General features: G+C 36.9%; 6 non-coding genes across 6 annotated transcripts; 4 read left to right on the forward strand and 2 right to left on the reverse strand.

Moving 5' to 3' along the window:
- Nucleotides 1-639: 639 nt before the first annotated feature.
- TRNAS-UGA (transfer RNA serine (anticodon UGA)) lies at nucleotides 640-727 on the reverse strand. Its single transcript has one exon. It is a non-coding gene; the product is annotated as a tRNA-Ser (tRNA).
- Nucleotides 728-1,549: 822 nt separating this feature from the next.
- Nucleotides 1,550-1,620, forward strand: TRNAG-GCC (transfer RNA glycine (anticodon GCC)). Its single transcript has one exon. It is a non-coding gene; the product is annotated as a tRNA-Gly (tRNA).
- Nucleotides 1,621-4,101: 2,481 nt separating this feature from the next.
- On the forward strand, nucleotides 4,102-4,173 carry TRNAT-GGU (transfer RNA threonine (anticodon GGU)). The gene has a single exon. It is a non-coding gene; the product is annotated as a tRNA-Thr (tRNA).
- Nucleotides 4,174-4,680: 507 nt separating this feature from the next.
- Nucleotides 4,681-4,762, forward strand: TRNAY-GUA (transfer RNA tyrosine (anticodon GUA)). The gene has a single exon. It is a non-coding gene; the product is annotated as a tRNA-Tyr (tRNA).
- Nucleotides 4,763-5,121: 359 nt separating this feature from the next.
- Nucleotides 5,122-5,195, forward strand: TRNAD-GUC (transfer RNA aspartic acid (anticodon GUC)). Its single transcript has one exon. It is a non-coding gene; the product is annotated as a tRNA-Asp (tRNA).
- A 2,612-nt stretch (nucleotides 5,196-7,807) lies between these two features.
- On the reverse strand, nucleotides 7,808-7,878 carry TRNAC-GCA (transfer RNA cysteine (anticodon GCA)). The gene has a single exon. It is a non-coding gene; the product is annotated as a tRNA-Cys (tRNA).
- Nucleotides 7,879-16,133: the final 8,255 nt, after the last annotated feature.

Here is a 16,133-nt window from a genome sequence, read left to right on the forward strand (position 1 = left end):
TCTCAAGCTCAAGCATTTACTTTTCTAGTTAGAGACCAGCGTCTTGGAGCTAATGTGGGATCCGCTCAAGGACCCACAGGTTTAGGTAAATATCTAATGCGTTCCCCAACTGGGGAGGTTATCTTTGGAGGGGAAACTATGCGTTTTTGGGACCTTCGTGCTCCATGGTTAGAACCTCTAAGGGGCCCCAACGGTTTGGACTTGAGTAGGTTGAAAAAAGACATACAACCTTGGCAAGAACGACGCTCAGCAGAATATATGACCCACGCTCCTTTAGGCTCTTTAAATTCCGTGGGTGGCGTAGCTACCGAGATCAATGCAGTTAATTATGTCTCTCCTAGAAGTTGGTTATCAACTTCTCATTTTGTTCTAGGATTCTTCTTTTTTGTGGGCCATTTATGGCATGCAGGAAGAGCCCGAGCTGCTGCAGCAGGTTTTGAAAAGGGAATCGATCGTGATTTGGAACCTGTTCTTTACATGAACCCTCTTAACTAAGATTTTCTTATTTATACCTGTTCTACTTTTTTTCTGTTCTGGCTCGGTTATTCCATCTAGCCGAGCCATTCATTCCTTTTTATGAAAGAAAGATAAGGGACAGAAAAAAAAAAATGAAAGAAACAAACGTATTCAATAAGCAAAAGGAGAGAGAGGGATTCGAACCCTCGATAGTTCCTAGAACTATACCGGTTTTCAAGACCGGAGCTATCAACCACTCAGCCATCTCTCCACAGCCTAATCCTTATTTTACTCCTACAAATAGAACATAGCCATATAAAAAATAAAAAGATTTATTAGCCTCTAGAAAGATATCAGATACAAGTTCCTTTTCGATATATCTCTGTATACTGTATACACGGATACAGGATCCGCTATACCCGCTTGTGAAATAAAGAGTAAATAATCTCTTCTCACCCCCATATCCAAATAAAAAAGCGGTTTAAGTAATAAATTTGAATTAAAGAGAAGAATCAATGGATTCATGATTAAACCCCTCCTACTTCTTGTATTTTTTTACAATTTTGGTTTAAGTGAGGGATCAAATATGTAGTCAACTTTATTTGATGGTAGCTTGGAGGATTAGAAATATGACTATTGCTTTCCAATTAGCTGTTTTTGCATTAATTGCGACTTCCTCAGTCTTAGTAATTAGTGTACCCCTTGTATTTGCTTCTCCTGATGGTTGGTCAAATAATAAAAATGTTGTATTTTCCGGTACATCGTTATGGATTGGACTAGTCTTTCTCGTAGCTATTCTGAATTCTCTCATTTCTTAAATTAAATTTGGTTAATATTTATTAACCCCATAAAAAAGAAATAATAAAGGCCATTTCTTCTAAAAAATTAGAATAGTGAGACGTATTAAAACGCAATTTGCGTTCCGAATTGCTAGCTCTTCTCTTTCAGTATTATGAAATTCCATTCCCATTAGAATATTCATTCACAGATAATAAAAAAAGGAAAACTCTAATATAATAGAAAATGAAATGAAACGGTCGACCCAGACATAGAAGGTCGACCCAGGCGGATATACGCTATAAAATATACCGTAGCGAGCGTAGTTCAATGGTAAAATATCTCCTTGCCAAGGAGAAGATACGGGTTCGATTCCCGCCGCTCGCCCGCTTAATTTATCAAAGTACTATGATAAAAAGTTTAGTCTAGTTAACTGTTTAACTACTTATATTAAATTAAGTATTAATTAGGTGTTAGTCTAGTGCCGTATCCCTTACTATCTTACCCTTCCTTTGCATCCCACTCAAAAAAAGAGGGCGCTCCGGAGGCAGAAATAGAACTCGCCAACAGAGCTCCAAAAATTGGGTATTAACTGAGACAAACAACGGGCAAACTTTTTTTAAAGGGAAGAGAGAGGTAGACTGTCCCTTTCGTTTCATTTTTATTTTCTGCAGGGTAGGGAGAAGCCTTGCGCCTTCTTTTTTTGAAGGCAAGTGACTTCGCAAACTGCTCAATTTTGCCCTCTAGGGCCGGGAACTAATGAATAAAAAAGGGTTGGATACGCCCCTCTACCATATCTAGAGAAATAGAATAGTCCTTTTATACAGACTGCTAAGTGCGGAGACGGGAATCGAACCCGTGACCTCAAGGTTATGAGCCTCGTGAGCTACCAAACTGCTCTACTCCGCTCTGGAGTACCAGAAACTGGTGGACAAAAAAGGCTTGAATACAAGCCTCTAACATGTCTAGACAAAGAGAATACTCCTTTTATACAGAATGGAGCGGGTAGCGGGAATCGAACCCGCATCGTTAGCTTGGAAGGCTAGGGGTTATAGTCGACGTTGGTTGATTATTTTTAACGTCTCTAATTCAAAACCGAACATGAAATTTTGATTTCATTCGGCTCCTTTATGGATATTCTCACCACTTAACATCTATGTCAGCTTTTCTATTTGAATGGAACCAAAGCTCTCCGCTTTCTAGATGATCCTTATAGAGTAGGAGATAGAAATTCTATCTAAATCCATCTAATCTACTTACTTCGTTCCCTAATTTCATTCAAGAGATCCTGAGGAAAAGAATTGGGTTTCCACCGAGCTTAAACAATATGCGGATGGTTCTAGTAAACCAAAACTATCGTTTTTTAGCTATTTGGCTTCCTTATTCCTTATTTTAAGAAGATTTAGTTACGATTGGAAATCAACTTTTTTGTATCTTCATCCATAGATCCTTTACTCATATTTTCAAAATTGGAATACTTAATCCAATGCAAAATTATGCTTCGCGACTCTGTACTCATAATCCTATTTTTATTTTGGATGCAATTTAAATTAGTCTTTGGATACAAATCGCCAGAATGTATATTCTTCCTCAATATGCTATTGAGAGGAAAAGGATTTAATCCTTTATAAGAACTAAAGTTTTCATCGGAATATAAAAATAAAAAACTTAAGGATGCCTTAAGTATATCATTTCAAATTCAGTTATTATATAGAACGAATCACACTTTTACCACTAAACTATACCCGCTACATTGTAGATTATGGTATAAATGGTACCCTTTGTCAAGGATAGCCATTTGACAAGAAGGCTAATTCCCCCTTATTGAATCAGATGGAGAAGGTTCATGACACTGAGCCGTTGGTACTTCTACTTCGATCGCTCGCCTTTACTTTAGGATTTAGATAGCCCCTCTGGTCTGTAAAAAAAATCTTTTCTTACCATGCTAATAGCGCCTGAACCAAATGTATTTATTTTGATTAGGATCCTATTCTACGGTTACGACTACAATAATAATTATTTACTTTGCAAGGACGTAAGTGTGTCAGACTGCTAAATTGTTTTATTATTCCTACAATATAAACTAGGGGATATAGGGGGTAACACTGTCCCTATAAATTCCTTTTTCCTTTTCTTTTTTGTCCAGAATTGAACAAAAAAGAAATTATGGAAGATGTTTTCTTCCCCCATTAAGTCCGAGCCATAGAGTAAGAGTGAGATGAGTTTTCCAAATTCATCATAGACTTTCCCTATGGCTTGATAGAAGTAAGCAGCAAAGAGTCGTAACTTAAAGAAAAAAACGGACAGGGCCGACAGATTTACCTGATGTAAAGAAGATCCTAAAAGTCTCTGATTAGTCGACTCTCTCCATTTAACACTTTCCTCTCTCTCCTTTTTTCCACTGACTCAATTCTAGTTTATTAGATTCTTGTTTAAAAGAATGAAAAAAGTTCAATAGAACTAAGAACACATAAAAAATAGCATAGAGGATCAAGGCCATTACCAAAAGTTCCTCCCAAGGATCCTATATCCTATTGGGTATCTGTTCCCCGCCTTTTCCCGCTAGGATCGGAAATCTTATATTTTCCATATCCATATACCGTTGAATCCTTGGGGTTCCAGAATCCGCCTATTTTACTAGTCTTCGGAAACGGAAAACCCTGAACCAAGAAGAGTTGGATATGTTATGTAGGGTATGTTTTTTTTTTATTAATTTTATTTTGAGCTCTCAAGATATCGATATATACATATACAATCTCTACATAATGTCTCTCTCTCTATCTCTATATATTATATATATAATATGTACATTATGCAGTAGACCCATAATGGGAAATCCAAGTGGCTAATTTTTGAATTAAATAAAAAGCCCTTTTAACTCAGTGGTAGAGTAATGCCATGGTAAGGCATAAGTCATCGGTTCAAATCCGATAAAGGGCTTTTTAAATTAGTGGTAGAGTAATCTCGTGCTAAGACGTAAGTCGTTGGTTCGAATCTGATAGAGTACTTTTCTACTAAATTGATTCACTTTTGTTCTTTGTTTTTGAAACTTTCTCTATATTTTTAGAGAATTTTATGACTTAGTGCGGGATGGATGCATTTTTGGTCTGAACACTAAATGAAGCACGGAGAATTAATCTATAACGATCAACTAAAAAAAATCCTAGATGAAAACATAACAGAAAAGTTGGAAAAACTCTTTGCTTTGGATCTATTTATACTTTTCGAGTATATTGACAATTCCAAAAAACTGCTCATACTATGATTATAGTATAATCACGAGCGGTTGTATATGGCCCTATCGTCTAGTGATGCCCCTATCGTCTAGTGGTTCAGGACATCTCTCTTTCAAGGAGGCAGCGGGGATTCGACTTCCCCTGGGGGTAGGGAGTATTATGAAAGGAGGTTAATCATAGATTAGCAAAAACCCTAGAATAAATTCTTCCTGGGTCGATGCCCGAGTGGTTAATGGGGACGGACTGTAAATTCGTTGACAATGTCTACGCTGGTTCAAATCCAGCTCGGCCCAAACCAAAAATCTAGGGCTTCGTGAGTATGAACTAAATCCTTTTGTTTTTCTTCCATAAAATAAAATGTCTGATCTATAGAAATAAAAGATAAAGAAAAAAGGGAAATTTTTTTTTTCTAATCCATATCTCTCTCATTCCTTTCTTACAAACAAAAGAGTTTTTCTTATTGAAGGCTGGATTATTATCCATTTTTAGTGATAAAAAATCACGACATACTAGTTATGTCACTCTCACTATACCCACGTATAATATAATATGTGGGTATGTAGTATATGATTCGTCTATTTCTTAGAGTACGAAAGACGAATCGAATCTTCTTATGGTTCTATTTAAGAATGGGTATGCCATACACCCCGCGGGGATTGTAGTTCAATTGGTCAGAGCACCGCCCTGTCAAGGCGGAAGCTGCGGGTTCGAGCCCCGTCAGTCCCGAACTAGGGTTCAATGAATGGAGAAATTGATATTTCCTTTTTCCATGAAAAAAAGGGGCAGGGAGCAAGATCAAATACCCACAGGGCACCCTTACTTCACTTTTTTATTTTGCATCCCTCATTAAAGAGGGAGGGAAGGCATATAGGAATTTTTTTTCACTACTCCCGATCGATAAAGATAAAGAAAGACACACATACGATATGTGGATTAGTAGAATTTAGGATATTATATTACTCTATCTTTCTTTATGATGATACCATCCTCATCTTAATTTCCTATTCCACTCTTATGGAATAGAGTACCGGTATTTTACCGGAATCCATACATAAATCGTATTCCCTTTTTATTTCAGACCTCTTTTCCCCATCTCACTTCTACTGCTTATTTGGATGTCTATGTGACCCATAGAAAGTTGGTCATATAATACATACATAATTGTATGTATAACTATAAGAAAAAGGAAGGGAAATTGTATAAGATTAAGAAAGTAGAAGATTAAGAAAGCTCGTGGGTTAGAGATATAGAAAAGAAAAAGTAGAAAAGGATTAAAAAAGAGGGAATTCCTAATCCAATCAAAAAACCCATTTTGGTCTTAGTGTGGATAGAGGATCTTCCTATGTTATACTATATAACTCTCATCCGTGAAATATAACTCTCATCCATGAATTGATTTGATAGATCCGATATTCATAATATTGAATTGATTCAGTATTATCAGAATGCAAGCCCTACCCTTGAATTTACAAGATACCCCTTTTTCCTCTCCATGGGATTACATCCCGAGTTATTGTGAAAATAAAAAATAAAGAGGTTATGGAAGTCAATATTCTCGCATTTATTGCTACTGCACTGTTCATTCTAGTTCCTACTTCTTTTTTACTTATTATTTATGTAAAAACAGTCAGCCAAAATAATTAATTGGAATTCCAATTAATCATTGAAGAAATTAAAAAGGGATTAAATAAAAAAAATCCAAGTCTTAAATGAAAGGATCTGGTTGGAATCTTAAAGTGTGGTAGAAAGAACTACATATAGTTTTTTCTACGACACTTTAGATTCTTTCTATTATATTATCTTTGAATCTACATAGAATAGATTAGTAGATTGAAATAGTTAAGTAGTCTAATTCAATTTCTTTTTTCATTGCATCCACTTAATTTCAATCAGGTCAAAATAAAAAAATCTAAGACAATTCTTGACCAAAGAATCCATGGAAGGAAAGAAAAATAATATTAAGAATAGACTATAGTAAAAAGTAAAAGGAAATGGAAAATGTGTGATATGCCGTGAATAGTTCCGTGGAAGAAAGTCGAATTTTCTTATGTATAGAACTTTTTTTAACCATTCGTCATTTCTAGTAGAAATTATGAATTGGTATAATGGCTCTTTCTTACATTACAACTTACAATACAAGAGTTTCTTACAGGAGTGAAACAAAACTAAAGAAAAAGATTAAAGAATAACGTTTGACAAAATGATTAATGCAAAATGATCCATTAATGAAAAGAATTGATACAACAATTTGATTACTTAATCAATTAGTAGTATCCCTAGAGTCCACTCCTTCCCCATACTACTAGTGAAAGAGAAAATGTAAAGACTACCATTAAAGCAGCCCAAGCGAGACTTACTATATCCATCTAAATTATGTCTCCTATTTCTATGAAGGGATTATTCTATTCTACTATTGATCAATAATCATAGTGGAATCAAGGGTACAGAGTCAAAAAGGGATTCCGCCCTAAGGCCATGGATCAATCAGTTCAAGGAATTTACTCCTAACAAATTCTTATAGGAATTCTGGTAGAATTAGAGAGCATTAAAAATACGATACTATAGCCCTTTTTTCCTTAAAAAAGAAAGAGTACGGGAATGATGTCCTGAATAGAAGAAGCGGGAATAGGAAGATTTTTTATTCCTTTTGTTACTCTTTTTTTTTTTTTAAGCAAAGGACGCCCGAATATACCATAAAATTAACGATAGATAAATATTTATTGGATACCTACCTTACCTAATGTTTATTTTTGACCTAAACCCTGCAGCCTTGCTTTGTATCATTCTATGAAAGAATGAAGAGGAAGAGATTTTATCCATAACACAACTCCTAAATTGATTTTTGATCGACCTATTTAATCTGATTCTCGTTAGAATTAAAATTAAGTAGTCCTTACTTTAGTGTATGTAGGTAACATAAGATGTACGATAAAAAAATGTATAATAATTAGTAAGTCTTGATATTCTTTCGTGGAGTCCCTTCTTGAATCTTAGATTGAAAAAAAAAAAGAATGCCCCTTAGGGACCTTTCTTTGGATACCAAGATTTCTGACATCTTATCCTCGTATTTTAAAATTATCAAATCGAATCTCAATTAAGAACCAATTCAAATTCATATAATAAAAGAATAAGGAAACACTACCTCACCCCTATTGATAACCATTTTGGCCACTACCGTCAAAACAAACCCTAACCCTAGTTTGAGGATAGAACTATGGTATGGTTTCTCTAAACCCAGTATCGGCAGGCCCAGTTACTCTCTTGCCCGAACTTATGCGAAGTAAAAATTGATCGAATTCGATCAGCACTATAAAAAAAACCTAAGTATTTTATTGATCAGGCGGCACCCAGATTTGAACTGGGGATAAAGGATTTGCAGTCCCCTGCCTTACCGCTTGGCCATGCCGCCAAAAAATCCGATCAAAAATCTAGAAAACAGCAAGTATTCATCCACGTTTTCTTACGAAAAGCCCCTTTTATTTTGAATATAATTCTACTTACTTTTTTCCAATCTTTTTCAAAAAATCTATTCCTGCTTTTTTTGATCCAGTTTCTATTATTCTCCTCGATAGATTCTATCTTAAAACATACATTGTTAACACAATAAAACTTCCCATTTCTTTCTATTGAGATGAAAAAGAAGAAAAAGTGGATTTCTATTCACAGGCTGCAAAATTCAGAATAAATTGGAACCGTTAACTAGAATTCTCTTTTTTTTATTGCAGTAGTGAACTACTCTTAAATCGGTATTATCTCCCCCCCCTTCAATGGCATAATAAAATAGTATGACTTTATGCTTAATCCGTGTATAGGTAAACTTTAGGTCCGAACAGCATTATTATCCAAAGATCCCCTTTATGTACATATCTCTATGGAGAATCATGCTTTAATTTTTAAAAGTATTAAATTAAATATCTTGAATAAAAAAAGGAAATTTGCTCTGATATAGAGTATAACCTTACTATCTTGGCCTACCCAAGTGAAATTACGATAAAAGAAAAGCATGGATATGGGGAGAGGTGGATAACTAGATTGGCATGTACTTAAAAAAGGGACTTACTTGATTTTAGAATTCCACAATGAAATACTGAATTTTCTAGTAATTATACTACTCCGATCCGAAATAAAAAAGAACCCTCAAATTATTTTGAGAAATTAAAGTAAGCACGCTATTCTAAATCGAAGTAAAGTCAAACTTTCTAGTATATTATATTACGGCTTTATTACATTCATAGAAAGGAGATAAAATGAGAAATCTTTGCCATCCAATCTGATTAGAATATCATAACATAAAGTATAAGTGGCAGAATTTTTTTTTTTAGGAATGTTTTATCAATTCATTTTCATTTCATTTGTACCCCTGGCAAACTCGAACTTTCGTCCAAATGGTCTCTATTCATATGTATGAAATACATATATGAAATACGTATGTGGAGTTCCCTAGAATTTCATGTGATTCAGTAAACAGAATATAGATTCCATGATTGCTAGATCGATCCAGAGGGATTGATGAAGAGTGAGCTGATAATGGAATTTTTCTTTGATAAACAGGAAACTTAAGATTAAGATGCTCCGGAATGGAAACGAGGGAATGTCCACAATACCCGGATTTAGTCAGATCCAATTCGAGGGATTTTGTAGGTTCATTAATCAAGCCTTAGCAGAAGAACTTGACAAGTTTCCAACAATTAAAGATCCAGATCACGAAATTGCATTTCAATTATTTGCGAAAGGATATCAATTGCTAGAACCCTCGATAAAAGAAAGAGATGCTGTGTATGAATCACTCACCTATTCTTCCGAATTATATGTATCTGCGAGATTAATTTTTGGTTTCGATGTGCAAAAGCAAACCATTTCTATCGGAAACATTCCTATAATGAATTCCTTAGGAACCTTTATTATAAATGGAATATACCGAATTGTGATCAATCAAATATTGCTAAGTCCTGGTATTTACTACCGCTCGGAATTAGATCATAAGGGAATTTCTATCTACACTGGCACTATAATATCAGATTGGGGGGGGAGATCGGAATTAGCAATTGATAAAAAAGAAAGGATATGGGCTCGCGTGAGTAGAAAACAAAAGATATCTATTCTAGTTCTATCATCAGCTATGGGTTCGAATCTAAGAGAAATTCTAGATAATGTTTCCTACCCTGAAATTTTCTTGTCTTTCCCGAATGCTAAGGAGAAGAAGAGGATTGAGTCAAAAGAAAAAGCTATTTTGGAGTTTTATCAACAATTTGCTTGTGTAGGTGGGGACCTGGTATTTTCGGAGTCCTTATGCGAGGAATTACAAAAGAAATTTTTTCAACAAAAATGTGAATTAGGAAGGATTGGTCGACGAAATATGAATCGGAGACTTAATCTTGATATACCTCAGAACAATACATTCTTGTTACCACGAGATGTATTGGCCGCTACGGATCATTTGATTGGAATGAAATTTGGAACGGGTATACTTGACGATGACGATATGAATCACTTGAAAAATAAACGTATTCGTTCGGTTGCAGATCTGTTACAAGATCAATTCGGATTGGCTCTTGGTCGTTTACAACATGCAGTTCAAAAAACTATTCGTAGAGTATTCATACGTCAATCGAAACCGACTCCCCAAACTTTGGTAACTCCAACTTCAACTTCAATTTTATTAATAACTACTTATGAGACCTTTTTTGGCACATACCCGTTATCTCAAGTTTTTGATCAAACGAATCCATTGACACAAACTGTTCATGGGCGAAAAGTGAGTTGTTTAGGTCCTGGAGGGTTGACGGGGAGAACCGCAAGTTTTCGGAGCCGAGATATTCATCCGAGTCACTATGGGCGTATTTGTCCAATTGACACGTCTGAAGGAATCAATGTTGGACTTACTGGATCCTTAGCAATTCATGCGAGAATTGATCACTTGTGGGGATCCATAGAGAGTCCGTTTTATGAAATATCTGCTGAGAAAGCAAAAGAAAAAAAAGAGAGACAGGTGGTTTATCTATCACCAAATAGAGATGAATATTATATGATAGCAGCAGGAAATTCTTTGTCCTTGAATCAAGGTATTCAGGAAGAACAGGTTGTTCCGGCTAGATACCGTCAAGAATTCTTGACTATTGCATGGGAACAGATTCATGTTAGAAGTATTTTTCCTTTCCAATATTTTTCTATTGGGGGTTCTCTCATTCCTTTTATTGAGCACAATGATGCGAATCGGGCTTTAATGAGTTCTAATATGCAGCGCCAAGCAGTTCCGCTTTCTCGGTCCGAGAAATGCATTGTTGGAACTGGATTGGAACGCCAAACAGCTCTAGATTCGAGGGTTTCCATTATAGCCGAACGCGAGGGAAAGATCATTTCTACTGATAGTCATAAGATACTTTTATCAAGTAGTGGGAAGACTATAAGTATTCCTTTAGTTAACCACCGTCGCTCTAACAAAAATACTTGTATGCACCAAAAACCCCGGGTTCCACGGGGTAAATCCATTAAAAAAGGACAAATTTTAGCAGAAGGAGCTGCTACAGTTGGGGGCGAACTTGCTTTAGGAAAAAACGTATTAGTAGCTTATATGCCATGGGAAGGTTACAATTTTGAAGACGCAGTACTAATTAGCGAACGTTTGGTATATGAAGATATTTATACCTCTTTTCACATCCGGAAATATGAAATTCAGACGGATACGACAAGCCAGGGCTCCGCTGAAAAAATCACTAAAGAAATACCACATCTAGAAGAACATTTACTCCGCAATTTGGACAGAAATGGAGTTGTTAGGTTGGGATCCTGGGTAGAAACTGGTGATATTTTAGTAGGTAAATTAACGCCTCAGATAGCGAGCGAATCATCTTATATCGCGGAAGCTGGATTATTACGGGCCATATTTGGCCTTGAGGTTTCCACTTCAAAAGAAACTTCTCTGAAATTACCTATAGGTGGAAGAGGGCGCGTTATCGATGTGAAATGGATCCAAAGGGACCCGCTCGACATAATGGTTCGTGTATATATTTTACAGAAACGTGAAATCAAAGTTGGGGATAAAGTAGCCGGAAGACATGGGAATAAAGGGATCATTTCCAAAATTTTGCCTAGGCAAGATATGCCCTATTTGCAAGATGGAACACCCGTTGATATGGTCTTCAATCCCTTAGGAGTACCCTCCCGAATGAATGTGGGACAAATATTTGAAAGCTCGCTCGGATTAGCGGGGGATCTGCTAAAGAAACATTATAGAATAGCACCCTTTGATGAGAGATATGAGCAAGAGGCTTCAAGAAAACTTGTGTTTTCAGAATTATATGAAGCCAGTAAAGAAACAAAAAACCCATGGGTATTTGAACCCGAGTACCCGGGAAAAAGCAGAATATTTGATGGAAGAACAGGCGACCCCTTTGAGCAACCTGTTCTAATAGGGAAGTCCTATATCTTAAAATTAATTCATCAAGTTGATGAGAAAATTCATGGGCGTTCTACTGGGCCCTACTCACTTGTTACACAACAACCGGTTAGAGGAAGAGCCAAGCAAGGGGGACAACGAGTAGGAGAAATGGAAGTTTGGGCTTTAGAAGGATTTGGTGTTGCTCATATTTTACAAGAGATACTTACTTATAAATCTGACCATCTTATAGCTCGCCAAGAAATACTTAATGCTACGATCTGGGGAAAAAGAATACCTAATCATGAGGATCCTCCAGAATCTTTTCGAGTGCTCGTTCGAGAACTACGATCTTTGGCTCTAGAACTGAATCATTTCCTTGTATCTGAAAAGAACTTCCAGGTTAATAGGGAGGAAGTTTGATCGGAATAAATATAAATTCTTTTCTTATTTCTATTTTATGATTGACCAATATAAACATCAACAACTTCAAATTGGACTCGTTTCCCCTCAACAAATAAAGGCTTGGGCTAACAAAAACCTACCTAATGGAGAAGTCGTTGGCGAAGTCACAAGGCCCTCTACTTTTCATTATAAAACCGATAAACCAGAAAAAGATGGATTGTTTTGCGAAAGAATCTTTGGACCCATAAAAAGCGGGATTTGCGCTTGTGGCAATTCTCGAGCGAGCGGAGCTGAAAACGAAGACGAAAGATTTTGCCAAAAATGCGGGGTAGAATTTGTGGATTCTCGGATACGAAGATATCAAATGGGATACATCAAACTCGCATGTCCCGTGACTCATGTGTGGTATTTGAAAGGTCTTCCTAGTTATATCGCGAATCTTTTAGATAAACCTCTTAAGAAGTTGGAGGGCCTAGTATACGGCGATTTCTCTTTTGCTAGGCCCAGCACTAAAAAACCCACTTTTTTACGATTACGAGGTTTATTCGAAGAGGAAATTGCATCCTGTAACCACAGCATTTCTCCCTTTTTTTCTACCCCAGGCTTTGCAACATTTCGAAATCGGGAAATTGCGACAGGAGCAGGTGCTATTAGAGAACAATTAGCAGATTTGGATTTGCGAATTATTATAGAGAATTCTTTGGTCGAATGGAAGGAATTAGAAGACGAGGGGTATAGTGGAGATGAGTGGGAAGATAGAAAAAGACGAATAAGAAAAGTTTTTTTGATTAGACGCATGCAATTGGCGAAACATTTTATTCAAACAAATGTAGAACCAGAATGGATGGTTTTGTGCTTATTACCGGTTCTTCCTCCCGAATTGAGACCTATTGTTTATAGGTCTGGAGATAAAGTAGTGACTTCAGACATTAATGAACTTTATAAGAGAGTTATCCGTCGGAACAACAATCTTGCCTATCTATTAAAAAGAAGTGAATTAGCGCCAGCAGATTTAGTAATGTGCCAGGAAAAATTGGTACAAGAAGCCGTGGATACACTTCTTGATAGTGGGTCCCGCGGGCAACCGACGAGGGATGGTCACAATAAAGTATACAAATCACTTTCAGATGTAATTGAAGGTAAAGAGGGAAGGTTTCGCGAGACTCTGCTTGGGAAACGGGTCGATTACTCGGGGCGTTCTGTCATTGTTGTGGGTCCTTCGCTTTCATTACATCAATGTGGATTACCTCTAGAGATAGCAATAAAGCTTTTTCAGCTATTTGTAATTCGCGATTTAATCACGAAACGCGCCACTTCTAATGTAAGGATTGCTAAAAGGAAAATTTGGGAAAAAGAACCCATTGTATGGGAAATACTTCAAGAAGTTATGCGGGGACATCCTGTACTGTTAAATAGAGCACCTACCCTGCATAGATTAGGCATACAGGCCTTTCAACCCACTTTAGTAGAGGGGCGTACTATTTCTTTACACCCATTAGTGTGTAAGGGTTTCAATGCGGACTTTGATGGAGATCAAATGGCTGTTCATCTACCTTTATCCTTGGAAGCTCAGGCAGAAGCCCGTTTACTTATGTTTTCTCATATGAATCTCTTATCTCCCGCTATTGGGGATCCTATTTGCGTACCAACCCAAGACATGCTTATCGGGCTTTATGTATTAACGATTGGAAAGCGTCGAGGTATTTGTGCAAATAGATATAATAGTTGCAGAAACTACCCAAATCTAAAAGTAAATTACAATAATAATAATAATTCTAAATATAGGAAAGATAAAGAACCCCATTTTTCTAGTTCTTATGATGCACTGGGAGCTTATAGACAAAAACTAATCAGTTTAGATAGTCCCTTGTGGCTACGATGGAACCTGGATCAACGCGTCATTGGGTCAAGAGAAGTTCCGATTGAAGTTCAATATGAATCTTTGGGGACTTATCATGAGATTTATGCCCACTATCTAATAATGGGAAATAGAAAAAAAGAAATTCGTTCGATATACATTCGAACCACTCTTGGTCATATTTCTTTTTATAGAGAAATAGAGGAAGCCATACAAGGATTTAGTCAGGCCTATTCATACACTACCTAAACAAGAAAGAAAGTTAGATTCGGCGATGCCCCTCCCCTTTCGGGGGGCATTCCGATTTCCCTAGTATCATCATTATTTGCCACGCGAATCCAGATTGAGATTGAGGCAAGTTAATTAAATTTTCGAATCACTGACTCAGGCCCATTGTCGAATCCTACTCAGCAATTGTCGAATCCTACTCAGCCGAAAAGGGGGTACTTATGTATGGCGGAACGGGCCAATCTGGTCTTTCATAATAAAGAGATAGACGGAACTGGTATGAAACGACTTATTAGCAGATTAATAGATCATTTTGGAATGGGATATACATCCCATATACTGGATCAACTAAAGACTCTGGGCTTCCATCAAGCCACTACTACATCGATTTCGTTAGGAATCGAGGATCTTTTAACAATACCCTCTAAGGGATGGTTAGTCCAAGACGCGGAACAACAGAGTTTTCTTTTGGAGAAACACTATTATTATGGGGCTGTACACGCGGTAGAAAAATTACGCCAATCTGTTGAGATATGGTATGCGACAAGTGAATATTTGAAACAAGAAATGAATTCAAATTTTCGGATAACGGATCCTTCTAATCCAGTCTATCTAATGTCTTTTTCAGGAGCCAGAGGAAATGCATCTCAAGTACACCAATTAGTAGGTATGAGAGGATTAATGTCGGACCCTCAAGGACAAATGATTGATTTACCTATTCAAAGCAATTTACGCGAGGGACTTTCTTTGACAGAATATATAATTTCCTGCTATGGAGCCCGCAAAGGGGTTGTAGATACTGCTGTGCGAACAGCAGATGCTGGATATCTTACACGTAGACTTGTTGAAGTAGTTCAACATATTATTGTGCGTAGAAGAGATTGTGGTACTATCCGAGGTATTTCTGTAAGTCCTCAAAATGGGATGACGGAAAAACTTTTTGTCCAAACACTAATTGGTCGTGTATTAGCAGACGATATATATATCGGTTCACGATGCATTGCCGCGCGAAATCAAGATATTGGAATTGGATTAGTCAATCGATTCATAACTGCCTTTCGAGCACAACCATTTCGAGCACAACCAATATATATTAGAACCCCCTTTACTTGCCGAAGCACTTCTTGGATCTGTCAATTATGCTATGGCCGGAGTCCTACTCATAGTGATCTGGTCGAATTGGGAGAAGCCGTAGGTATTATTGCGGGTCAATCAATTGGGGAGCCAGGGACTCAACTAACATTAAGAACTTTTCATACTGGCGGAGTATTCACAGGGGGTACTGCCGACCTTGTACGATCCCCTTCGAATGGAAAAATAAAATTCAATGAGAATTTGGTTCACCCCACACGTACCCGTCATGGGCAGCCTGCTTTTCTATGTTATATAGACTTGCATGTAACTATTCAGAGTCAAGATATTCTATATAGTGTGAATATTCCCTCAAAAAGCTTGATTCTAGTGCAAAATGATCAATATGTAAAATCCGAACAAGTAATTGCGGAGATTCGTGCCGGAACGTCCACTTTACATTTTAAAGAAAGGGTACAAAAGCATATTTATTCTGAATCAGACGGCGAAATGCACTGGAGTACTGATGTTTACCATGCGCCCGAATATCAATATGGTAATCTTCGCCGATTACCAAAAACAAGCCATTTATGGATATTGTCAGTAAGTATGTGCAGATCCAGTATAGCGTCTTTTTCACTCCACAAGGATCAAGATCAAATGAATACTTATGGTAAAAAAGATAGGGAAATTCTTGATTATTCAACGTCGGATCGAATCATGTCCA

The sequence above is a fragment of the Aegilops tauschii genome, unplaced genomic scaffold (assembly GCF_002575655.3).
Source record: "Aegilops tauschii subsp. strangulata cultivar AL8/78 unplaced genomic scaffold, Aet v6.0 ptg001138l_obj, whole genome shotgun sequence".
Classification (NCBI taxonomy): domain Eukaryota; kingdom Viridiplantae; phylum Streptophyta; class Magnoliopsida; order Poales; family Poaceae; genus Aegilops; species Aegilops tauschii.